The following is a 27,986-nucleotide window of genomic DNA, read 5'->3' as shown; positions in this document are numbered from 1 at the left end:
TTTTGAAAAGAGAGATAACTCAATAACATCAGAAATGAAAGAGGAGACACTACAACTATTGTCACAGAAATAGAAATGATCATTAAAGACTACTATGAACAATAATATGCCAACAAACTAGATGACTTTAAAGAAATGGATAAATTCCCAGAAATATACAACCTACTAGGACTGAATCCCAACACAGAGAATCCCAGGACCAGATGGTTTCACAAGTGAATTCTACCAAACACTTGAAGAATTATTAATGCCAATCCTTTTCAAACTCTCCAAAAAATTGAGAAGGGGAGAATGCTCTTAAACTCATTTTACAAGACCAGCATTACCAGGATACCAAAGCCATATAAGGACATATAAGAAAAGAAAATTATAGACCAATATCTCTGATAAATACAGATGCAAAAATTCTCAACAAATTAGGTAACTGAATTCAGTAGCACACTAAAAGGTCATTCATCATGATCAAGTGACATTCTTCCTTAGGATGAAAGCATAAGTAAATGTATGCAAATAAGCAAGCATAATTCATCACACAATGAATAAGAGCTAAAAATCATATGACCATTTCAAGTAAGATGCAGAGAAAACACTTGGCAAGTAGAATATCCTTCTATGATAAAAATGCTCAACAGATTGGGTATAGAAAGATTAATCTCCACATAATAAAGACCATATACAACAAGTCCACAGTTAACATCATACTCAATGGTGAAATGTTCAAAACCTTTCCTTTAAGATCAGGAACAAAATAAGGATGCCTACTCCTGCTGTTTCTCTTCAACATAGTACTGGAAGTCCTAGCAATAACAGGTAAGAAAAAGAAATAAAGCCATCCATTTGGGAAGGAAGTAAAACTATGTCTACAGATGACATGATCTTTATATAGAAACCTAAATATTCCACCAAAAAAATCTGTTAGAACTAATAAATAAATTCCATGAAGTTGCAGGATACAACATCTATATACAGAAATCACTTGCATTTGTATACTTGCCAACAAACTCTGAAATCACAATTAAGAAAACAATGACACTTACAACGGCATTGAAAAAATTAAAATACCTAGGAATAAATTTAAGGAGGTAAAGTACACTGAAAATCATAAGACACTCATCAAAAAGATTAAGGAAGATACAAATAAATGAAAAGATAACATGAGTTCTTGGATTGGAAGAATTAATACTGTGAAAATGTCCTTACTATGCAAAACAAGCTACAGATTCATTGCAATACCTAATCAAAAGTCCAGAGGCATTTTCCACAGAAATAGAAAAAAAAAACTATTTCAAAATTTGTTTAGAACCACCATAAACTCCTAATAGTCAAAGCAATTCTGAGAAAGAAGAACAAAGCTGGATTCAACACAACCACCAACCTCCACCCACCACCCTTGCTCCTTGTCAGTTACAAAGCTATAAATTATCAAAATGGCATAGGGGCATAAACACAGGCACACAGACCACTGTACTAGAATAGAGAGCCCAGACACAAACCCACACATATACAGTCAACCAATTTTTACAACATGGTGCAGGAACACGCAATGGGTAAAGGACAATTCATTATTGAAAGGACACCATTCAATAAATGGTGCTGGTTGAGAGAGACTGCTGGGAAGATGGCAGTGTAGAAGGATACTGGGCTCACCTCTTCCTGCTGATTGCTTAGATTCCACCCATACTGGCCTAAATAACCCAGAAAACCACTAGAAGACTAGCAGAACTGACTCACCGGAGCCAAGCGTAGACAAGAGGCCAACGGAAGGGCGAAAAGGCAGTGTGTGCTACACGGACTGGTGGGAGGGAGCTGGGCAGTGGAGGGGCAGCCTGCCGGGCAAGGCAGAGGCCCGAAGTCTGGCTTGCAAAAGTGGAGGGGCTAGACTGCATGAGCTCTGACAGCCAGTGGGAATTAACATCTGGAATTTTAAAAGTCAACAGCTCTGCTCTCAGCGGGAAGGGCAAGAGGACACCGAGTCCTCCCTCTAAAAAGACTGCAGGACAAAGAGCCTGCAGGGATACTGGCTGGAACCACAGTTTGAAAAATGCCTAGGGCCTACAGGAGGGAGAGTTATTGAGTCCAGGAAGGACAGAGCTAGGCGGAGGAACAAAGGAAAAGTTAAGCACCATTTCCCTCTCCCATCCCCCAGCCAAATTTCCAAAGGGAACCAATTCCCATCAACTAACTTGCTTGCACCTCACAAATGCCCAACGTTGTGCTTCTGTGGATCCATTCCTCCCATTGGCCAGCCTCCCTTCTGGTGCTGCAGGGTCCCTCCAGCAGGGGACCACCAATGGCAAAGCTAGCTAAGCCTGCCCCTCCCACCCCTGTGCACCTTGCAGATCCACCCCATCTAATATGCCTTTGGCCAGATCCTGTCAAAGCAGCACCACAAGCCTGGCAGTGTGTAAGCAGCCCAGACAGGGGCCACACCACTCCACAGTGAGTCCTGCGCTGGGAGAGGGGAAGATAAGGTACACACCAGTCTGACTGTGGCCCCAGCAGTGGGCTGGGGGCAGACTTTGGGTCTGACTGTGGCCCTGCCCACCAACACAAGTTACTCCACATGGCACAGGGGAAGTGCCCTGCAGTTCCATGCCACCCCAGGGACTGCCAAAATGACAAAACCGAAGAACTCTCCTCAAAAGAAAATCCAGGAAGTAGCAACAGCTAACAAATTGATCAAAAACGATTCATAAAGTAATATAATAGAACAAGAATTTAGAATAATAGTCACAAAATTAATCGCTGGGCTTGAAAAAAACCATATAGGACAGCAGAGAATCTATTGCTACAGATATCAAGGGACTAAAAAATAGTCATGATGAATTAAAAATGCTATAAATGAGGGACAAAATAAAATAGAGGCAGCCATAGCACGGATTGAAGAGGCAGAGGAGAGAATAGGTGGATTAGAGGTAAACTTGTGGAAAAAGAGGAAGCTGAGAAAAAGAGAGAGAAAAAAATCCAGGAGTATGAGGGGAGAATTAGAGAACTAAGTGATGCAATCAAATGGAACAATATCCATATCATGGGAATTCCAGAAGAAGAAGAAGAGAGACAACGGGGCGGAAGGTGTACTTGGACAAATCATAGCTGAGAACTTCCCTCATCTGGGGAAGGAAACAGATATTGAAATTCAGGAGGCACAGAGAACTCCCTTCAGACATAACTTGAATAGATCTGCGTGACATATCATAGTGAAACTGGCAAAATACAAGGATAAAGAGAGAATTCTGAAAGCAGCTAGGGATAAACAGGCTCTAACATATAAAGGGAGACTGATAAGACTAATGACAGACCTATCTACTGAAACTTGGCAGGCCAGAAAGGAATGGCAGGAAATCTTCAATGTGATGAACAGAAAAAATATGCAGCCGAGAATCCTTTATCCAGCAAGTCTGTCATTCAGAATAGAAGGAGAGATAAAGGTTTTCCCAAACAAACAAAAACTGAAGGAATTCATCACCACTAAAGCAGCCCTTCGAGATCCTAAGGGGGACTCTGTGAGTCAACTGTTGCAAGGACCATAAAGTACCAGAGACATCACTACAAGCATGAAACCTACAGATATCACAGTGACTCTAAACCCATATCTTTCAATAACACTGAATGTAATTGGACTAAATGCTCCAACTAAAAGATGTAGGCTATCAGGATGGATTAAAAAACAAGACCCATCTATTTTCTGTCTAAAAGAGACTCATTTTAGACTTGAGGATGCCTTCAGATTGAAAGTGAGAGGATGGAGAACTACCTATCATGCTACTGGAAGTCAAAAGAAGCTGGAGTAGCCATACTTATATCAGACAAAGTAGACTTTAAATTAAAGGCTGTATCAAGAGATGAAGAACGGCATTATATAATAATTACAACGTCTATCCATCAGGAAGAGCTAACAATTATAAATGTCTATGTGCCGAATTCAGAAGCCCCCAAATATATAAAACAATCACAAACATAAGCAACCTTATTGATAAAAATGTGTAATTGCAAGAGACTTTAATACTCCAATTACATCAATTAAGAGAACTTCTAGACAGAGAATAAATAAATAAACAAGGGCCCTGAATTATATATTGGATCAGATGGACTTGACAGATATATTTGGAACTCTACATACCAAAACAACAGAATATACCTTCTTCTCAAGTGCACATGGAACATTCTCCAAGATAGATCACATACTGGGTCACAAAACAGCCCTTCATAAGTATAAAAGAATTGAGATCATACCATGCACACTTTCAGACCACAATGCTATGGAGTTTGAAATCAACCACAGGAAAAAGTCTGGAAAACCTCCAAAAGCATGGAGGTTAAAGAACACCCTTCTAAAGAATGAATGGGTCAACCAGGCAGAGAAGAAATTGAAAAATATATGGAAACAAACAAAAATGAAAATACAACAATCCAAACGCTTTGCGATGCAGCGAAGGCAGTCCTGAGAGGAAAATCCATTGCAATCCAGGCCTATCTCAAGAAACAAGAAAAATCCCAAGTACAAAATCTAATAGCACACCTAAAGGAAATAGAAACAAAACAGTAAAGATACCCCAACCCAGCAGAAGAAGAGAAATAATAAAGATCAGAGCATAAATAAATAATATAGATTCTTAAAAAAATCTGTAGAGCAGATCAATGAAACCAAGAGTTGGTATTTTGAAACATAAACAAAATTGATAAACCTCTAGCCAGACTTCTCAAAAAGAAAAGGGAGATGACCCAAATAGATAAAATCATAAATGGAAATGGAAGTATTACAACCAATCCCTCAGAAATACAAGCAATTATCAGGGAATACTATGAAAAATTATATGCCAACAAACTGGACACCTGGAAGCAATGGACAAATTCCTAAGCACCCACACACTTCCAAAACTCAAACAGGAAGAAATAGAAAACTTGAACAGACCCATGACCAGCGAAGAAATTGAATCAGTTATCAAAAATCTCCAAACAAATAAGAGTTCAGGACCAGATGGCTTCCCTGGGGAATTCTACCAGACATTAAAGCAGAGATAATACGTATCCTTCTCAAGCTGTTTCAAAAAACAGAAAGGGAATGACAATTTCCAGACTCCTTCTATGAAGCCAGCAAAACGTTGATTCCCAAACCAGACAGACCCAGCAAAAAAGGAGAACTATAGACCAATATCCCTGATGAATATAGATGCAAAAATTCTCAACAAGATACTAGCAAATTGAATTCAATAGCATATAAAAAGAATTATTCACCATGATCAAGTGGGATTCATTCCTGGTCTGCAGGCCTGGTTCAATATCCGCAAAATCAACGTGATACATCACATTAATAAAAGAAAAGATAAGAACCATATGATCCTGTCAATTGATGCAGAAAATGCATTTGACAAAATTAAGCATCCTTTCTTATTAAAAACGCTCAAGAAATTCGGGATAGAAGGAACATACTTAAACATCATGAAAGCCACTTATGAAAACCCCACAGCTAATATCATCCTCAGTGGGGAAAAACTGAGAGCTTTCCCCTGATTTCAGGAACACTACAGGGATGTCCACTCTCACCGCTGTTGTTTAACATAGTTCTGGAAGTTCTAACATCAGCAATCAGACAACAGAAGGAAATCAATGGCATCAAAATTGGCAAAGATGAAGTCAAGCTTTCACTTTTTGCAGATGACATGATATTATACATGGAAAATCCGATAGACTCCACCAAACGTCTGCTAGAACTGATACATGAATTCAGCAAAGTCGCAGGATACAAAATCAATGTACAGAAATCAGTTGCATTCTAATACACTAATAATGAAGCAACAGAAAGACAAATAAAGAAACTGATCCCATTCACATTTGCACCAAGAAGCATAAAATACCTAGGAATTAACCTAACCAAAAATGTAAAAGATCTGTATGCTGAAAACTATAGAAAGCTTATGAAGGAAATTGAAGAAGATATAAAGAAATGGAAAAACATTCTGTGCTCATGGGTTGGAAGAATAAATATTGTTAAAATGCCAATACTGCCTAAAGCAATCTACACATTCAATGTAATCCCAAGCATAATTGCATTGGCATTCTTCTTGAAGCTAGCACAAGCAATCCTAAAATTTGTATGGAAACACACACACACACACACACACACACACACACACACACACACACAAACCCGAATAGCTAAGTAATATTGAAGAAGTAAACCAACACGGGAGGCATCACAATTCCAGATTTTAGCCTCTACTACAAAGCTGTCATCATCAAGACAGCATGGTATTGGCACAAAAACAGACACATAGACCAAGGGAATAGAATAGAGACTCCAGAATTGGACCCACAAAAGTATGGCCAACTAATCTTTGACAAAGCAGGAAAGAACATCCAATGGAAAAAAGACAGTCTCTTTAACAAATGGCACTGGGAGAACTGGACAGCAACATGCAGAAGAATGAAACTAGACCACTTTCTTACACCATTCACAAAAACAAACTCAAAATGGATGAAAGACCTGAATGTGAGATAGGAAACCATCAAAACCCTAGAGGAGAAAGCAGGAAAAAACCTCTGGGACCTCAGCCACAGCAATTTCTTGACACATCCCCAAAGGCAAGGGAATTAAAAGCAAAAATGAACTATTGGGACCTTATGAAGATAAAAAGCTTCTGCACTGCAAAGAAAACAATCAACAAAACTAAAAGGCAACCAATGGAATGGGAAAAGATATCTGCAAATGACATATCAGACAAAGGGCTAGTATCCAAAATCTATAAAGAACTCACCAAACTCCACACCTGAAAAACAAATAATCTAGTGAAGAAATGGGCAGAAGACATGCATAGACACTTCTCTAAAGAAGACATCCAGATGGCCAACAAGAACATGAAAAGATGTTCAACGTCGCTCCTCATCAGGAAATCCAAATCAAATGAGATATCACCTCACACCAGACAGAGCGGCTAAAATGAACATATCAGGAGACTATAGATGCTGGTGAAGATGTGGAGAAACAGGGACCCTCTTGCACTGTTGGTGGGAATGCAAACTAGTGCAGCCACTCCGGAAAACAGTGTGGAGTTTCCTCAAAAAATTAAAAACAGATCTACCCTATGACCCAGTAATAGCACTGCTAGGAATTTACCCAAGGGATACAGGAGTGCTGATGCATAGGGGCACTTGTACCCCAATGTTTATAGCAGCACTTTCAACAATAGCCAAATTATGGAAAGAGCCTAAATGTCCATCAAGTAATGAATGGATAAAGAAGTTGTGGTTTATATATACAATGGAATGCTATTTGGCAATGAGAAAGAATGAAATATGGCCTTTTGTAGCAACGTGGATGGAACTGGAGAGTGTTATGCTAAGCGAAGTAAGTCATACAGAGAGAGACAGATACCATATTTTTTCACTCTTCTGTGGATCCTGAGAAACTTAACAGAAGACCAGGGGGAGGATAAGGGGGAAAAAAGTTAGAGAGAGGAAGGAGGCAAACCATAAGAGACTCTTAAAAAGTGAGAATAAACTGAGGGTTGATGGGGGGTGGGAGGGAGGAGAAAGTGTGTGATGGGCATTGAGGAGGGCACCTGTTGGGATGAGCCATGGGTGTTGTATGGAAACCAACTTGAAAATAAATTTCATATTAAAACAATAAAAAACAAAAACAAAAATATATGTAGTGCTAAAAAAATAAAATAAATGGTGCTGGTTAAGTCAAAATAATGAAACTAGACCTCTCACAAAATTAACTCACAATGTATCAAAGACTTAACGTAAATCCTGAAACTACAAAACTAAAAGAAAGCATAGAAAAAAAGTTTCTTGAATTGGTCTTAGTCCTCATTTCTTGGACAAGCCTTCAAAAACACAGGCAACAAAAACTAACATATTTGGAGTACATTCAACTAAAGACATCAATAAACTGAAAAGGCATCCTACAGAAGGGGAGAAAATATTTACAAACCATATAAGGGTTTAATATCTAAAATATATAAAGAACTCATACAGAACTCAATAGGGGAAAAAAGTAAATAGTTTAAAAATGGACAGCAGGCCTGAAAACATTTTTTCCCCAAGAAGACATACAAATGACTGGTAGTTATATGAAAGAGTGCTGAACATCACTAATAATATGGAAAATGCAAATCAAAACCACAATGAGCTACCACCTTACACCTGTTAGGATGGCTATGATCACAAAGACAAAAGATAACAAATATTGATGAGGATGTGGAGACAAGGGGACCCTTATACACTTTTGTTCTGAATTTAAAATGGTAAAACCATTATGGAAAACAATATGGTGGTTTAAAAAACATACCTACCCAGCAATCCAATTTCTGGGTGTGTATCTGAAGGAATTAGTGTTTCTAAAGGATATCTGCACACCCATATTCACTGCAGAATTATTCACAATAGCCAAGATATGGAAACAACCAAAGTGTCTGTGAATGCACAAATGGATAAAGAAAATATTTTATACACACACACACACACACACACACACACACACACATAGTAAAATAGTATTCAGCTAGAGAAAGAAGGAAATCTTGTTATTTGTGATCTAAATCTTGTCATTTGGGTCTTTGGGCATTATGCTAAGTTAAATAATCCAGAAACAGAAAGACAAATACTATGTGGTATCACTTATATGTGGAATCTTAAAAAGAAAAATAAAAGGAAATGTCATAGAGAATAGGATGGTGGTTTCCAGGGCCTGGGAACAAGGGGAAATTTTGTGACGTAGGTCAGAAGATACAAATATTTTTTAAAAAAGTAAGTTTGGAGGAATTTTTGGCATGGTGACTACAGCTAATAAGACAGACTTGTATACTTGAATGTTGTTTAGAGTAGATCTTAACTATACTCACCATGAAAGAATTACCTATATCAACTATGTGAGGAGATAAATGTGTTAATTGTCCTAATCTTGGTAATCATTCTAGAATGTGTATATATATATATATCAAATTATCACACTGTACACTTTATACTCATTTATATTTTTCAGTTATTCCTCAATGAAGTTAAAAAGTAAAGGAAAATTATAAATATGTTTATTTTGATTAGTTACTGAGAACGAAAAATGAAGAGAAAAATCTTTAAAACAGGCAGAAAAAACAGATATTTTACCTGCAGAAGATCAACATTATGATAAAAGTTTAGTTACACACAATGGAAGCCTAAAGACTTTTGCATATCTTAAAAGTCCTGAATGACGTGAACTGCTAGATTGTACACCCAGTTAAAGTATTCTTGAAAATTGAAAGTATTATACAAATACTACACAAAAATAAATGAAAAATGGATGAAAGACATAAATGTGAGACAGGAGACCACCAAAATCCTAGAGGAGAACACAGGCAGTAACCCCTTTGAGCTTGGCCTTAGTAACTTCTTACCACATACGTCGCCAAAGGCAAGGGAAACAAAAATAAACATGAACTATTGGGACCTCATCAAGATAGAAAGCATCTACGCAGTTAAAGAGAAAATCAACAAAACTAAAAGGCAACCAAAGGAATGGGAGAATATATATGCAAATGACATATCAGATAAAGGGTTAGTATCCAAAATCTATAAAGAACTTATCAAACTCAATGTCAAAAGAAAACCAAATAACCCAGTTAATTGACAAAAGATATGAATAGCCATTTTTCCACAGAAGACATCCAGATGGCTAACAGACACATGAAAAGAGGTTCAACATCACTCATCATCAGAGAAATACAAATCAAGATCACACTGAGATACCATTTCACACCTGTCACAATGGCTAAAATTAACAACACAGGAAACAACAGATGTTGGTGAGGATGTGGCAAAGTGAGAACCCTCTTACACGATTGGTGGGAATGCAAATGGTACAGCCACTCTGAAAAATCGTATAGAAGTTACTCATAAAGTTAAAAATAGAGCTACCCTACAAGCCAGCAATCACACTACTAGGTATTTACCCAAAGATACAAAAATACTGATTTAAAAAGACACATACCCCAATGTTTATAGCAGCATTATCAACAATAGCCAAACTACAAAAAGAGCCCAAACATCCATCGAATGATCAATGGATAAAGAAGCAGTGGTATATGTATATGCGTGTGTATGTGTGTGCGTGTGTGCGCGCGCACGTAATGTAATATTATTCAGCCATAAAGAGTGAAATGTTGCTGTTTTCAATAATGTCGATGGAGCTAGAGTGTATTATGCTAAGTGAAATCAGAGAAAGACAAATACTATATGATTTCACTCATGTGTGGAATTCAAGAAACAAAACAGATGAACATAGTGGGGGGAAAAAGAAGGAAACCATAAAAGACTCCTCACTATAGAGGACAAACTGAGGATTGCTGGAGGGGAGGTGGGCAGGGGGATTGGTTAAATGGGTGATGATTATTAAGGAGACACTTGTTATAATGAGCACTGTGTGTATTATACATAAGTTGTGAATCACTAAATTCTACTCCTGAAACTAATATTATGCTATATGCTAATTAACTGGAATTTAAATACAAACTTGAAAGATAAAAAAGAGTAACAAACACTATCAACAATTAACCTACAATAAAGAAAATTCCGAAAGCAGTTTTTAAGACAGATGGAAAATATTGTTGAATGGAATCACAGGAATATATAAAGAATACAAGGGATTAATATTTGGCCAGATATAAATTAATATGAACGGTATAAAACAATGAAGAAATGCACTCTAAAAAATGATAACCTTGTGGTGTATATTTCAGTCTGCAGGCATCTTTATTGTCTTCACTCTTTTTTTTTTTTTAAGGTTTATTTATTTATTTTGAAAGAGAGACAGAGAGGGAGAGTGTGTGCATGCACAAGCTGGGATGGGGCAGAGAGAGGGGGAGAGAGAATCCCTAGCAGTCTCCACACTGGCAGCGCAGAGCCTGATGTGGGTCTCAAATTCACAAAATGTGAGATCATGACCTGAGCTAAAATCAAGTCTGATGCTTAACCAAATGAGCCACCCAGGCGGCCCATTTACTGTCCTCACTCTTATTCATTCACAGAACTCTAAGCCCAAGTTGGCTTATGTCAACTTTGTTAAATCATTCCAGTGGACCCTGATGTCCACAAGTTTTAGTTTGCCACAAAGGAAGGATCTGCCTCATGCCCACCTCTCTGATGTCTTTTCTTCCCTCTCCTTCCTCCTAAATTACAAATATATCAAATCACCTACTGTTCTTCAAATGTCTCACCTTATTTTTTAAGCTCCCTTTAGTTTTTACAGACTACAACTCTGCCTATCTGTATGCATCACTTCCTAATCTTTAAAACTCAGCTCAGATATTTATTTCAGTAAAACTGCCTTAGCCCAACCCCTATCAGTGATATCTAAATAATTAGCTTTTGGGACCAGGAAAACATTCTGTGTCCACAGCATGACCCTCTATATTTCTCTCTATCCATCGATATCACATGTTATCCTATTATTCTGTGAGGCAAGGAACATGCCCTTTATTTCTATAAACTCAGTGCCAAAGGACTGCTGGATTGTAGAAGATAATAAATATTTGATGTACAAATGACCGTTGATGGGAATCTTATTTAGCATTATCCATAAAAATGATTCTGTATGGTATATTTGGGAAATGCCAGGCTAAATATATTTAAACAGTATATTTATAACAAAAGTGTTAAGAGTTCCATATATGTTACTTCACATTGTAGTGCTCCATGAGATGGCGACTGTATGTAGCCAAATTTTCCTCCAAAGTTCAAAACTTCCTTTTCACTTAACATCTAGTAATATTTCAAGTTATTTTTCAGAACACAGTTTTGGAAAAGCTGGGCTACCCTATCCTACTCACTTACCTAGAATGTATTTTGTTCTATTAAATCAGAGGGAGAGAGAATTTCTGTACCTCTATCTCATTATAATTCATCACAAATTAAATTTTGTCATTAAATTATCTATAACATATTTTTCAGTATTTGTTCTCTTGAAATTTCCAGAAACTTTATAAACATTTATTTTAATATGGTCATAAAACAGTAAAGGAATAATTGGTTTACTGAAATGAAATTAATTTAATCAAGAACAAAGGCTAGATTCTATTTTCTTTTTTTTTTTAATTTTTTTTCTTAATGTTTATTTATTTTAGAGAGAGACAGAGTGCAAGCAGGGGAGGGGCAGAGAGAGAGGAAGACACAGAATGGAAGCAGGCTCTGAGCTGCCAGCAGAGAGCCCCATGCAGGGCTCCATTCACGAACTGCAAGATCATGACCTGAGCCGAAGATGGCTGCTCAACCGATTGAGCCTCCCAGGTGCCCCTAGATTCCATTTTCTATTATTGCCAAGAGGATATGGTAAAGCCATAACTAAAAATACTTATAAGTAATCCACTAATTATTGTTGTTAATATAAATATTCCTTAAAACAATACTGTCCTGAACAATTCTTTTTATTCCGGTCAACAACCTTGAACAATATTCATTAAAACATAAATGAGGTATTTTTTCTTTATGAAGTGCTGACTTTGGGTTTTTACATGTTTCCTTCAAGAGATTGCTAAGGTGGTTACTCAAATATTGAGTTACTTGCTAATAAGTGCCACACTTTGATCTTTCTACCTTAAGGATTTTAATTCTAAATAATTTTCAGCCCATTTTTTGAAGCCTATAAATTATAGATCTAAATATATATAATATATATTATATATAAATATATATATGTGTATGTATATATGTATGTGTGTGTATACACACACACATACACACACACTAAGATGAATGATTTCTTAAACTATAGTAGAGCTGATGTGATTGGTATAAATCCTAACCTTTCTCAAGGTTAACTGCTTACAAAAGGTTTAAGACTAATATAGATTTACCTGTACTCATAAGTCATTAAAATGTACAAGCTAAGTGCCATGAGCCCTTAAAAGAAAGGAAAAAAATATGTCACATTTTGGGAAGGATAGAGATAGGGTCAATCAGTATCAAGAAAATATCACCAAACAACATGATTAATGAAGTTTTTCCCTTGAGGACTGGATAGGCTTTCAGGAAGTCACTTGTTTGGAGAAGTTATTCCAAGCTTAAGAACTAACAGATGCAAAGGAATAAAGGTGGCAAAGCATGAAACTTGTTCAGGAAAATTATTTGTGCTGAACAACTGCAATATTATGTAAGTGTGTAGAAGTGGGTAATAGGCTGGAAAGTTCCATTGAGGCATTTTGTGGAACTATTTGAAAATCAGGCAGATGGATTTGTGTTTAATTTAATTGATACTTGGATGTCACTTAAGGTGGTTGAGCAGGATAAGGATTAAATCAGTGTTGCACTTGACAAACATTGATCAGCCATAGGATGAGTCAGACTGTGGATGAGCCAGAGACAGGTAGACCAATTAAGTAAAAGGCAACAGGCAATAGGCTGGTGAGAGGATTGAGGGATCTCATTAAAATTGGAATGAGAGTAATGAGGAGGGAGAGGAGACTCTAGATTTGAGGGTTAGAGGATATGGACAGAGACAAAACAGGATATTCCATATTGACTCCAATGTAGAAATTTAGACAAAACATAGAATAAAGATGTGAAAATTAGAACTAATGGGAATTCACTTTGACGGTTTTACAACGGGTATTTTTCCCACATTTACTGACATAATTGACATATAACATTGTGGTAGTTTAAGGTGCACAACAGGTATTTTTGAAGCAAAATGATTTTGTTTTGTTTACAAATTTGCTGCAGGCTTTAAGGAAACAAACATTACAGGTTCAATTCAATTGCCTTATGCTGTTCTCCCCTGTGCCATTACATTGTTAGTATCGTATATTCAGCATACACTGTTTATTATTTTTAAAATTACTTACATATATCTGCATAAGAAAAATATGTAATATTTTTAGCATTTTAATTAAATTTCGCATCATTCAGTAATTTGCTTTCCAAAACTGTATGCTGTGAGATCTATCTATACTGATGTATATAAATCTGGTTAATTCATTGTTAACTTTTGTATAGTCTGAACATACCACTATGTATTTATGTTTTATTTTGTTACAAATAAATATTTATGCTGCTAGAGGAATTTGGGAGAGGAATCACCCCAGCTAAGACTTCCTGGACCAGACAGTCCCCAACTGGCCCAGCAGGTGATCTGGCAACTAACCACAGATGCATCAGTGAGCTAAGAGGAGGGTAAATACATTTGGCCCAGATCAACAGAAAAATCCCTATGAAACACATACTCATACGATAAATAAAAGGTTGTTGTTTAAAGCCATTTATCTTTGATTCGTATTTTTAAGACAATAGCTCAATAACTCTTTAATTGATGACCGTCATTGTTTACATGAAGGCATAGAAAATTAGATTATGTGTTACTTATATGATATGTAAATCTCTTTAATAACAATATTTGATTCCTGGTAAAATGAATAAAAATATCATTTCACTGGAAAGTGTAAATCTGAGCTGCAATTTCTAGGTTGAAATATTTTATCAAGTTTTTTAAAAAGTTATACCCTGTTACAGTTATCATTACCTAATAATAGTGTTTTTAAGATTGCATTTTCTAATCCCATCTAATTTGTAGGTTTATTTTCAGCTTTTAAAATATTTTAAGTTATTTCATTTAAATTATTCTATGCGTCAAAATCAATGACAAAATAAATCTGTATTCTAATAACTAAACCTGGTTTTATTTTTTTTTAATTTTTTTTTTAATTTTTTTTTTTTTTAACGTTTATTTTTTTGGGACAGAGAGAGACAGAGCATGAACGGGGGAGGGGCAGAGAGAGAGGGAGACACAGAATCAGAAACAGGCTCCAGGCTCTGAGCCATCAGCCCAGAGCCCGACGCGGGGCTCGAACTCACGGACCGCGAGATCGTGACCTGGCTGAAGTCGGACGCTTAACCGACTGCGCCACCCAGGCGCCCCTAAACCTGGTTTTAAAAATGACTTCTGTCACAGTCAAATACATCCAAACAGAGTAGAATAGTGGCTGCCAACTGCTGGGGGGAGGGAGAAATGGGGAGTCACTATTTTACAGGTATAAAGCATTATTTATACATGATGATTGGGTGATAGAGATAAGCTATCCTATATTATACTATACTTAACAATAGTGTATTGTGCACCCAAAAAATTGTTGAAGGCAGATCACATGTTAAGTGTTTTTGCTATACACACAAGAGAAAACTGCAAAGCAAGCTTAATAACAATGAATAAGGTAGGGTGACAATTCTGCACCTTTAAATCATTTGAAATTTAGTTTACAAGAAATGGACAGTAATAATTGCAAATTAGAGCATATTTCTTAATTTATAAGTGTAATATGTGTATGTGACCACTAGATAGAGCTAGTATAATAATATCCTGAGAAAATAACAAATACTTGAAACTCTATTTTACACTTTGCACATGTATAATTTGCACATGTTGTATTCTCTATAATCCCATGTATCTCTAAAATTGTTAACTTTAAGCTGGTACAGCTTAAAGTTCAGCTATATTTTCACTAAAATACATTCAATTACCAGTTTTGTTTCCCAATAGTGATCTGCATATAACACATTACAAAATTGTAGTAGTCATAGATCTAAAATCATACTAAAGCACTTTAGGATGTTTTAACATAAAAATTATCCTAAGACCACCAAAATATTTTTTGATGAACTTCTAATATATTTTATGGCTTTTGATACTTGCATGCATTATAGTGTTTATCATGCATGGGGCAAATTCTACTTGCTACTTTCAGAAAAAGATTAAATGTAAAATAAAAATATACAAAAATAAAAATTCAGACTAATGATTAGATCTTTAAAGCAGAATATATTAAACTAACCAAAATGTATTTCTCTTCTCTTTTTAATCAATAGACAGAGGACTTCCATTATGGAGCCAACAATGAACACCACAATTTGTTGGAAACTTGAAAGTAAAGATCATGTTTTAAACTTTTGTCCTAGCTCCTATAAACAGCCATCACTACCATCGACATCATAAAATAAGAACATAAGTCTTTGGAGGCTCCTTCTCAAAGACGTTATTTATTTGCTGGCTATATTACTACAGTATTTATAAATATCCATAGCTTAAATTAACCATTATTCAGTGCAATATATGTAGCTTATTACACTTTCAAAATAATGAAATCTTTAAAACTCAGTTTATCTTATAAAAACGGTTTTAACATTATGTGATTTAGGAATGTAATTAGGAGCACTTTGCTAGTCATTAAAGCAGCACTTATTAGATTTTGCTGAAAATCAGAATCGCCTAGAAACATGTTAAAATTAACATCCTAGACCCTGTCTCCAGAGAGCCCAACTTTATTCTGCTGTGCATCCTAGAAATGTGCATTTTATCAAGTGTCTCTAGTAGTTCTGATGCAAAAGTTCATATATTGTAATTTTAGGAGTGTGGTAAATAAGAACACAGACCCTACGTTGACACAGGCCTGAAATGTAAGCCTCTGTTTTTAATAGATAAAATGGAGCATTGATACCTAATACAGGTAGTTTCAAGGATTAATCTAAATCTCAGTCTAAATAATGCCTGGCACATGGTAACAAGTCTATAAATACTGCACATTATATTCCTTTCCCCAATTATGTCTACATAGTGTGACTATTCTCTGATATTCAAGGAACTAAATGATGATAGCGATACATATTTTTGTTGTGCTTTTGTGATTTAATTTTTCCTTGCCATTTATTATATGATGCAGTTACTGTCAATCACATGCTTACACGCAGAGCAATGTCACATTATCTATTGATAATTACTTAGAGCCTTGTTTGTGCTTGAAAAAAAACAAAACAAAACCCAAACTATGTTTGGGAGATTACATTGCCATAAGGTATGTCTGACTTGTTCAGCACAAATGTAAGTTGTCAAGAAAAATATACAACGTGCCTTTGTTCACAAAGAGCTCTCAAACAGGAACTCAGAACTCCCTACTGAAGGAAATAATTCAATTGAATGTTGTCATCTAATATTTTAAATCCTTTTCTTGTCATAGGGTTGCTCATAAAATTGTTAATGCATGACCCTCCGTGAGTCCATTGAACTAAGCTGCTTTTATAGTCTGCATTTACATAATCCTGCTTGCTGGTATCCTATTATCTGAAGAAAAATATGTCATGTGTATAAAATACACTGAACTTCTCTTAACAATTATCTTTTTTTGCAAAGTGGTCACTTTGAAAAAAATATATACATTGATATAATGTATTTATATGGCTTTTGAATAAAAGAGCTGTTCAACACTGACATACTGAAAAATATTCTGAATTAAATAAACAATGATAACAAGATAGGCTACATGATAATGTACTTGTCCAAATATTGAACTACATATTTAGAAGGTAAATTATTTCAAATGTTTTCATCATGCATTTCTTTCTCCTGTCTCATATAAACTTAAGGGAGCTGGAAACACTGTTAGTCAACATTTATCGAACACATTAACTTGTGGGCATTTTCATAACTACCAAATATTTAATACCTCAGTTAACTCTCACAAATGGATATGGTGTATAATATTATTTTCCTGCTTCTATAGAAATTAAGAGAAAAAAAATAATGGGCCAAAAGTCATTCAGTGGGGGGATTCAGGATTTAAACCCAGGCAGTCTAATTCCCATGAGCCTAAGGCCTGAACTCACATCAGAACTTCCTTTCCCTATTTATTTCCATAGCCCCATCTGTAGTTGAGGAGCTTATTTTCTCAAGGGGGGATGTGGGGATTACTACATATACCAAAGTTTGGTTTCAATCCAATCTTCCAATGTACTTTCCAGTAATTCAATTTTTCATAGCTTACCTTTTTGGCTATTTATGGGATCTTGAACTTGCCCACCTCTGAATTATTGCTTAACCCATCTGAATGCACTGTTTTGTTTTATAACATACTGATATCATAGTGATCATTATGTATCCCACTCAAATTCTTTGCACGTTATAATGTTTTGTTCAGACCTCTCTGGTGTAAAGTAATTCCTTCCTTTTCTGATCCTGGTAGGAGAAACTTGAGAATTCAATCTGAGAAAATCTTAAGTCCAAGGGTGACTAGACTTCAAAATCCTCTCTCTTCCAATATACATTTATTTATCAGAAATAACCTTATGCTTCAGGATACTTTCCACCCACGAGGTGAGATCCCCTTGATTACATGCATTGCACTCAGGAGACTTAGAGGTGACCCACATTATGATGTATAACCCTTGGTGTAGCAATTCAGGAGAATAAATCATTAGCCCTGTGAGTCTAGTGATGTGTCTCATGGAAAAGCTGGATCCCACAGGAGGACTTAGCTTGAGAAAACTCTAAGCATGAAGGTACAAATGAAGATGAAGTGGGCACAATGTTTAGGTTTTCACTTTAAAGCTCCCGCTATATCTTTTTTTTTTTTTTAATTTTTTTTTTTTTTCAACGTTTATTCATCCTTGGGACAGAGAGAGACAGAGCATGAACGGGGGAGGGGCAGAGAGAGGGAAACACAGAATCGGAAACAGGCTCCAGGCTCTGAGCCATCAGCCCAGAGCCTGATGCGGGGCTCGAACTCACGGTCCGCGAGATCGTGACCTGGCTGAAGTCGGACGCTTAACCAACTGCGCCACCCAGGCGCCCCCCGCTATATCTTTATTAAACATTAGTGGTCCCGTTGTTTTTGATTAAAAAAAAAACAAACCTGTTTGCAGATTCCAATGTAGTAGGTAGTATATATCGAGTATAAGTGGTTTTAAAACAAAAGCTATGATTCCAGTAATAATATGTATGTGTGTGTGTGTATATGTGTGTGTATATATATATAATTTGAATTTTGTTAATTCCAGTAGCACCTATTATCACATAAAAATGTGAGAAAATTTTTATTCACACAGAAGATAATATGTGGGATCTGTGAATTTGGGGATTTGTGTGGTAAATCTGATGCTTGCCATGGCCTGAAAACCTCTCACTAGGATAACCTGTTGGAATCATTCCATTTATTGCATTGTGATATTACTCTATTCCTTCCTCTTTCTTCTGCTTCTCCTTTTTCTTCTATTTCTCCTCTTTCCCTTCTTATCTTTTACTTTGTTGTGTTAGCATTGCTATATCATCCCCTAAGGTGACTATGTAGACATACATTTTGAACGCTGCAGTCTTACTCTGTGGTTTAGAACAGAGTTCAGTGCAGAGTAAGCCTCTGAAATCTCATTCCTAAGCAACAGCCATTCTCCCCTTTTTTTTCCTGGCTAAGAAAACCAAATTTTATCCAGGTATGGGAGCCTGGCTTGCCTCTCCCCAGCCACAGGTAATTACACTCAAGATAATCAAGATAATTACTTTCCTGGTGCCAATGACTGGTTTATGTAACGTCAGTTAGGAAGAAGGAAATCTACTTCCCCTATACTTGATAAAGCTTTTATTCCATGGTAGAAATATAAAAATCAAAGAGAAATTGCCTTCTCTGCCTCTGGATATTTTTCTGTGGAAGAAACAATGTACACAACTGCTAAAACCATGTTAGAATCTTAAGTGACCCAACATCATGTTGGGATTGGAAGAGGAAATGGATGGAACGAAACTGGATCCTAGATAGATAGCATCTATTGTACAGTCAGCCTTCACACATTGTACTGTGTGACCTCATTGTTTAAACATTATTAAGGTTTCAATCATTTGCAGGAAAATCATCCTCTTACGTGTTCATTTTAGTAATCCTAATTTCTCATAAATTATGTTCCAAAGAAAAATATGGTGAAGGCCTATTCTCATTGTACTGACATTACATAAAACATCTTTTGTTACATTAAAATAATCTGTAAGCTATCTAAAGAATTCAGGAGACAACACAGTAGAAATTTACCTTTTTATTTCTAATAACTTCTTAAAATTAAGACAGGAGGCAATAAAAACTACAATAATTAGGGAAATGAAATTCTTAGAGATTTTTAAGCACCCATAATTTACATAATATTATGGGACTGGCTGAGATACACACAAAATTACATTTCTGTGTTTGTTATTTTTGAGAAATGTGTTTGTTACTTTTGGGAACACCATAGCTTTTTGGTGGGATTTTAGAGTTTCTTACTATTGCTTGTAACGATATTTTTTCCTTAGATTTTTATTTCAAATTAAGCTTTAATACAGTAATTTATTTCTAATATTTTATAAAGCTGACTTGTAATATATAGATGATAATTATCTGGTTCTGGCTTTCTTTTGGAAGTCTATGAATGATTAATATCAATATAAATCTTAAAGTTTGCAATACTTTTTACCATATAGCATTACAATTATCTAGGAGTTATATTATTCAGGTTTATATTTACCATTTTCACATTTCTAATAAAGAAAACTAACCTTGGAGACTTCATATCCCTTATTCAGTATCATAAGACCAACAGTGCAGAAGAGTAGACAAACATGCTCTTAGAACACACCATTGTCTACCATTATACACAATTATTCTGTGTGGGTTAGTTCAAAGTCTGTTAAAAGCTCCATGGTTATTTGATGCAGTACAATTAAATATAATTATGAAGAATAGTTAAGGAGGCAAAGATCATTCTGCGATCTAAACAAGACATAATCAACAAAAGCTATGCGTTTTTGGTTCTGAAATCAGGAACTTGATAATTTTTCTTGACAAGATAGAGTCCTGGAGTTGAAAAATAACATATTCTAAAAACTTCAGGCTGTTTAAGTATTACTAAAGCATAATCTTGGTCAAACACCATGAAAATGCTGATGTTTAACCATTTTTAATGATAAAAATGGCAATTTCATCGAGTCCAATATAAAAAACAATAGACAAGGACATCTAGGAATTAAAAATGGAGAAAGGAGGAAGATGAGAGAGGTACCAGGTCACATAAGATACAGTTAGTTGGAACCACACAAGTAATAAGTAATAAGGGCCTAGCTGGCGAAAGAAAAGGGTTAGACTAGAAAAATATTTATGTGATAAAACTGACAGTATTATCGAATATAGTGTTGATACAGATGGAAAATAGATTGCTCTCATGTTCCTGGCTTGCATGACTCAGTGGCAAAACTATGGCCAAGTGGAAGAATTACAGAGAAAAAAATATATGGAAAGGGCAGAGGATGGTGTGCAAATCAAACTCAAAGGACAAAACAGGAAAAATGGGGCATACTTCAGGCTAAAGAAGAGTCAAGATTATTCGGAAGGAAATCAGGAGAAGAATGATTCAGAAGGCAAGAGAGAATAAAGGGTTCGAAGAAATACCAGCATGTTGTAATAAACAGGGTCAGCAATAAAATTGAAGAGTATAGAGCATGCACCGTGTTTATTAGTTATCCTCTATGAAAGAAACAGGAATCTCTAAAATCTCGACAGTCACCATACTGAATAGGAAAAAAAAAAACTTATAGTGTTCTTTATACTTCTATTTTAAAGAGAATTTTTAGGTTTTTAATATTTTGCTGTTCTATTTACCTCGACTGGGAGTTCAATATGTGAGGTCTTTGAATGTAGGCAGGCTAACATGCTAAGATGGTTATATTAGGAAAGGCTGCTCCCATCACTACACCCTTGCCTTGCTGTTGGTTATAGAAATCAATCTTGGATAAAAGATTGGGGATTAACAGCGTAATTATGTTTTGACCATCTTAGGTTTGAGATACATTTTGGGCATTCAAATAAAGTTTATGAGTGAGAGCAACTGTGTACACTCTGGCACTAAGAAGAGGTCCATATTGGAGTTAATTTATAAATTATAAGCTAATAAATAGTGTGTGACATAAAGAGAGAATGTAGTGCAGTTAAAAAAAAAAAAAAAAAAAAAAAAGCAATGATAAATCCCTGCAGCACACATCGAGATCTTGTGAACAAGAAGCCAGCAGCAAGAACTGTGTGGAGAATGGTAACTGAGAGGGGAAATACGATTTCTGTCACGATTAAGACAAACCAACAAAAAAGACAAAAAAAAAATATTTCAGGGTGGAAAAGATGTTTAATCTTGATAAGTATTGCTGATAATTTGTATAAGACATTAAGAATTGCTCACGGTCTTTGACAGAATGAAGTTAACTAAAACCTTTGGTTAATACAGTTTATATTAAATGTTACTGGAAATAGACTGGATTGAGGAGGAAAAGGCAAATCGAGGGGTTAAGTGAATAAAACTATCAACTATCAAGAATAGAAAAAATTGTGAATAGTGGTAGTAGGATGTTACATTGCAGGATGTTTAATAGGAGATCCAAAGTTTTGGATCAATTAAGTCAGATTCCCAATGAATCTTCAATATGTTTTTATTTCTCTAGAGCAAGTGCTTAGAACTGGAATGGCTGGATCATCTTAAAGGTATATATTCAACTTTAAAAAAAAAAAATGGCTACTTTTCCAAAGAGCTTTATGCCATTTTACGTTTGCAGCAGCAGGGTACGAACATTCCACCAGTACTTTCTCCAGGCCAACACTTGATATCATCAGTGTCATTGAATTATTTCAATGAATGTATAGTTGGTTTGTATGTTTTTCTGAAGGCTACTGTCAGGTATCTTTTTGTGTTCATTATCTATTAATATATCTTTGTTTATGAAGTACCTGTGTAAATTACCAGCCATTTTTTATCTTAGGAGATGGAAATATTTATATTCTGTATACAAGATACTTTCCAGATACATGAATCATGACAACTTTCATTGTACGGATTACCTTTATTCTAGAGGACTTTCAAAAAAGCATTTTTTTTTCAAATTTGTTTTTATGGCTCATGCTTTTCTATATCCTATCCAACAAATCTTTGGCAAATCTCAAGACATAGTTATTTACCTCTTCTAGAGGTATTATAATTTTAGTTTTTGTACTTCAAGTCTATGATCAATTTTGAGATAATTTTGTGTGTAATGTGGGTTTAATTTTTTCCTTATAGCTATATCAAGTTTTTCCAGCACCATTTGTTGAAAACACTATGCTTTCCCCACTGAATTGCTGGGTACCTTTTTCAAAATCAATTGTTTAGCTCTCGACTCTTATGTTTTATTAACCTATATTTGTCCTTTCATCAGTATCTTATATTGATTACTTACTGAACATTTAAAGTTTTTTTTACAAATATTCTTCATCTTTTTTATTGGACATATGCTGTTAGATTGAATCCTTATACTGTACACTTGAAACTAATATAAGTTGAATCTTTATAAGGCTTTCAAATTGGGCAGGATACAAGGTTTTCTTGCCTTTGTAAAGTTGGGTACAGTTAGAAGTTTCGAATATCTTTTTAATATGCAAAAGATTCCTTATGTCTCTTAAAAATTGATTGCGACCTAGTTATGTTTGCAGACTGTGTTACCATGCCAATAAATATCCAAGTGAGTTTGAAACTCAGTGAGAGTTAAGTAGTGTTGGAAAATAGAACTGCAATAAATAGGGCATTATCCGTACTTGGTCTATAGCTTGGTTCAGATATTGAAGGTGAAATAGAAGATAAGTCAAGTATTATTTTTGAAGTGTGTTTGACTTGAGCTGAAGAGTATTTTTAATTTTTAAAAATTTGATAAAATATTTAACAAAATTTGCAATTTTAACCATTTAAGTATAAAAATCCATGGCTTTAATTTACAATGCTGCACAGTCATCATTACTAATTGTAAAACTTTCTCATCAGCCTAAACAAATTCAGTAACTATTAAACAATATCTCCCCATTCTCTCCTCTCCCCAGTTCCTTGTAACCTCAAATCTACTCTGTCTCTATGAATTTGCACCTTCTAGATATTTCATGCAATGTTATCATTTTGTGCCTGGTTCATTTCATTTAGCATAATGCTTTCAGGGTTCATCCATGTTGTAATAAGTATCAAAACTTCCTTCCTTTTTAAACAATATTCTGTTATACATAGATATCATGTTTTGTTTACTCTATTCATCTATTGATGGAAGCAAGGTTGTTTCCACCCTATAGCTATTATAAATTATGCTGTAATGAACACTAGTGTACAAATATCGGAGGCCATTTTCAATGCTTTTAGGTATGTACCTAAAAGAAATACTGCTGGGTCACATGATAGTTCTATGTTTAACTTTTTGAAGAGTCGCATTTTCCACAGCAGCTGCACCACTTTACACTCCCATTATCTATGTACAAGAATCCCAATTTGTCTACCTTTTCACCAATACTTGTCATTTTCTTTTTTTTTTTTTTTTTAATTAGAGCCATCCTACTAGGTATGAAGTGGTATCTTATGATTTTGATTTACATTTCCCTAATGAATAACACTATTGAGCATCTTTTCATATATTCACTGATCATTTGTGGATCTTCTTTGGACAAATGTCTATTCAAGTCCTTTGCCCATTTTTAAATTGGGTGTTTTGTCTTTTTGTTATTGAGTTTAGAAGTTCTTTCTATACTCTGGATATTAAACTCTTATCATGTATATATTTTCTCACATTCTGTAGGTTGTCTTTTCACTTTCTTGATAATGTCCTTTGTTGCAAATAAGTTCTTAATTTTGATGAAGTCCAATTTATCTGTTTATCTTCACAAGCAACAAGATTGTTTATCTGGTGTCCTAAGAATTCATTACCAAAGCCAAAAACATGAAAATTTAGCCCTAAGTATTATTCTAAGCATTTTATGATTTTAGCTTTTATGTTTGTTTTTCTGTCTTAATTTTTGTACAAGGTTTGATGTCAGGGTCCAACTTCCCTTTTTTTTTTTACCCTGAACGTGGAAATCCAATTGTTCATCCCAGCACCATTTGTTAAGACTATTTTTTCCCTATTGAATGGACTTGGCATCCCTATCATAAATCAACTGCCCATAGATGTGTGGTTTATTTCTGGGTTCCCAGTTCTATTCTACTGGTCTATATGCTTATCCTTATGCCAATACCATCCTGTTTTTAAGACGAGTATAGCTTTTTAATAGGCTTCACAAGTGTGAGTCTTCCACCTTTACTCTTTTTCAACGTTATTTTAGCTATTGGAGGCCACTTATAATTCCATATGAACTTGAGGATCAGCCTGTCCATTTCTGTAAAAAAGGCTGTTGGAATTTTGAGACAGACTACATTCAATCTATAGACTACCTTGGGTAGTACTGACAGTATATTTACACATCAGTTTGTTGAAACCTGTAAATGGCTTTTCTTCATACAGGAGTTTTTTGTAATTTATCTATTGGAAGAGTATGAAGAGTTATGTTCCCTTATTTGGATCCAGAAAGACATTTTAATAGGTCAAAACTAAGAAAAAATATACTGAGAAAAACCATGAGGAAAAAGATTTTTTGATTAATTCACATCCTGTCATAGTTTAGCAACGTTAGATTTACACTTTCAGCAGCCATTTTAAAAAGTGAAACCACAGGTGTTTTATGCTGAGATTTCTATACTTTTATATCAGAGGCCCTCAAACACTTGTTTTTTAGTGTCACAACCAGAACAATTTTAAACTACTATAAAGAAAATGTATCTATCTTACAAGCAGAGAAGACTGGTGATTTTTATGTACAAGGTAACTCCCTTTTTTTTTTAGGTTTATTTATTTTGAGAGAGAGATAATGTGAGCGGTAGTGGGACAGAGACAGAAGGAGAAAGAGAGAGAATCCAAAGCAGGCTCCATGCTGTCTTTGCAGAGTCCCACATGGAGATGAATCCAATTAACTGTGAGATCATGACCTGAACTGAAACCAAGAGTTGGACGCTTAACCGACTGAGCCACCCCAGCACCCCAGGTAACTCCTATTTTAACCAAGCATTTGAGTAGAATAGTGGCAGTATAGCATAGTGGTGAAATCATAGGCTCTACAAACTACCTGCATTTGCCTCCCATCTTTACTATTCACAGGCTATATAACACTGGGCAATTTACTTCAGATCTATCTGCTTTGGTATTCTCTTCTATAAAATGGGGATGATAATACCTCAAAGGTTTGTTATAAAAATTTATTTTATATTTGCACATAGAATTGTTCACTAAAACTATTATATGCAATAACTTTTACCTTTATTTCACTTTATTATTTACAAAAGATATTTTTATTATTCTTTTATTTAATATCTAGATTAATCCTGTGAAATAGGAGAGATTATTAGCCTCATTTAACAGATGAAGAAACAAAAATTCAGATTGTGACAAAGCATATTAAAAATCAAAACCAATAAAACCTTATGCCAGATGAATAAGTTTTAGAGATCTGCTGTACAACATTGTGCTGACAGTTAAATTTATACTTTAAAATTTTGTTAACAGTGTAGATTTCAAGTTGTTTGTTCTCACCACAACTTAAGGAATCAAATGAAATAAAATCAAATCTATAAAATAAAATCTTATTAAAACCAAATAATTGTTTGTCAAACCTTTATTCTTTACACTAGAGCAAACTGCTCTCTTTTCTATTTCAATTGAACACTAAGAACAATATAAAATGAAATTATGTAATTTTATAACAGAAGAAAAATTGAAATAATGAATTTTTATAGCAGAGTGTTAATTTCATTTTCCTATGGTTCATATATTTGTTTTTTCCTGGTTTTCAGAAGAGAGGAAGTATATTACTCCTTGTAAAATTCATACGGTGGTTGGCAATCTGCTGAATATGGGACATTTAAAATTTGTACTATTCTGATTATAAATAATCACAATTTATTCTAACTCGCATAACTCTGGATGCAAGCACATCAACGATGAGATATGCTTACATATTTGCCTTTTATTTAAATAGTTCTTGATTACTGACTCAGATTTTAAGAAAATTTACCTTATTCATTTTTGGAACCTCATAAATGCCAGTATAAATGAAACATTACACAATTTTTTTTAAAGATTTAAATGGTACAATTTAGAAAAATATAAAATACTTTAATAAACCTATTTAACTTAGTGAACCAATTATATAATCAGTAAATATTTGTCTATGTATGAGTTTTACTATTATCATCCACTACTAAAATCAGAGATATTTAAAACATTTTGATTGAAGTCATGGCTTTGTATTAGATGGAGAAGAGATAATAGGGCTTGGAAAACTGATTTCCATTGCCTTCAAACAGATGTCAATTGAAAGAAAATAGGGGCACCCGGGTGGCTCAGTTGGCTAAGCATCTACCTCTTGATTTTGGCTCAGGTCATGATCTCATGGTTCCTGAGATCGAGCCCTGCTCTGTACTGACAGCTCTGAGCCTGCTTGGGATTCTCTCTCTCCTTCTCTATCCTTTTCCTGTTCATTCTCTCTCCCAAGAAGAAATAAATTAACATTAAAAGAAAAAAGAGGGATGCCTGGGTGATTCAGTTGAGTGTCTGACTCTTGATTTCGACTCAGGTCATGATCACAGGGTTGTGGGATGAAGCCCTGTATCAGGGTCTGTGCTGCGTGTGGAGCCTGCTTAAGATTCTCTCTCTCCCTGTCCCTCTGCCCCCTCCTCTGCTCACTTTCTAAAATACATAAAATGAAAAAAAATTAAGTACCACGTAATTGGAATAACAAACATTGAGGCATTTAGCACAAGCACATGGAACTCACAGCTTAATAAAAAGCATCTTTTGTGATATGGCATTAAGTAATATTTGCATATTTACACCAGAATTAAACACAATACTAGAGATTATAGCTATGTAAAAAAAGAACTTTGATTTTCCTGAATTCTAATTAGTCAACATAATGATGTTTAGGTTTGTCATTAGTCACTTAAAATATAGTAAATGCAGTTCAATTAAACTATGATTCATAAATTCAGTTTATAGTTATTGAATGTCCATCCCACCCCATATACTATACTAAATATGGAAAATGCAAATATTTAGAATAAGACATTAGAATAATATCCTGAGACTGGTATTAATCTCAATAGGCACAGCTGAAAAGAGAAATGAAGTTAGTCTGGTATCACTTGTTCTAGAAAAGTCATTCTAGTTACTAATGATCAATTCACTTTGGAAATTCAGCTAAAATGACTGTCAAATTTTTTAAATAGGTTTTTTTTTTTTTTAGAAAAGTTTTAGGTTGACAGCAATATTGAGTAGAGGGTATAGAGAACTGTCAAACATTTTAGTCTATATTTGA

This window comes from Puma concolor, chromosome F2 (genome assembly GCF_028749965.1).
Source record: "Puma concolor isolate L17-30 chromosome F2, mPumCon1.1.hap2, whole genome shotgun sequence".
NCBI classification, from domain to species: domain Eukaryota; kingdom Metazoa; phylum Chordata; class Mammalia; order Carnivora; family Felidae; genus Puma; species Puma concolor.
This window is presented reverse-complemented; position numbering follows the sequence as displayed.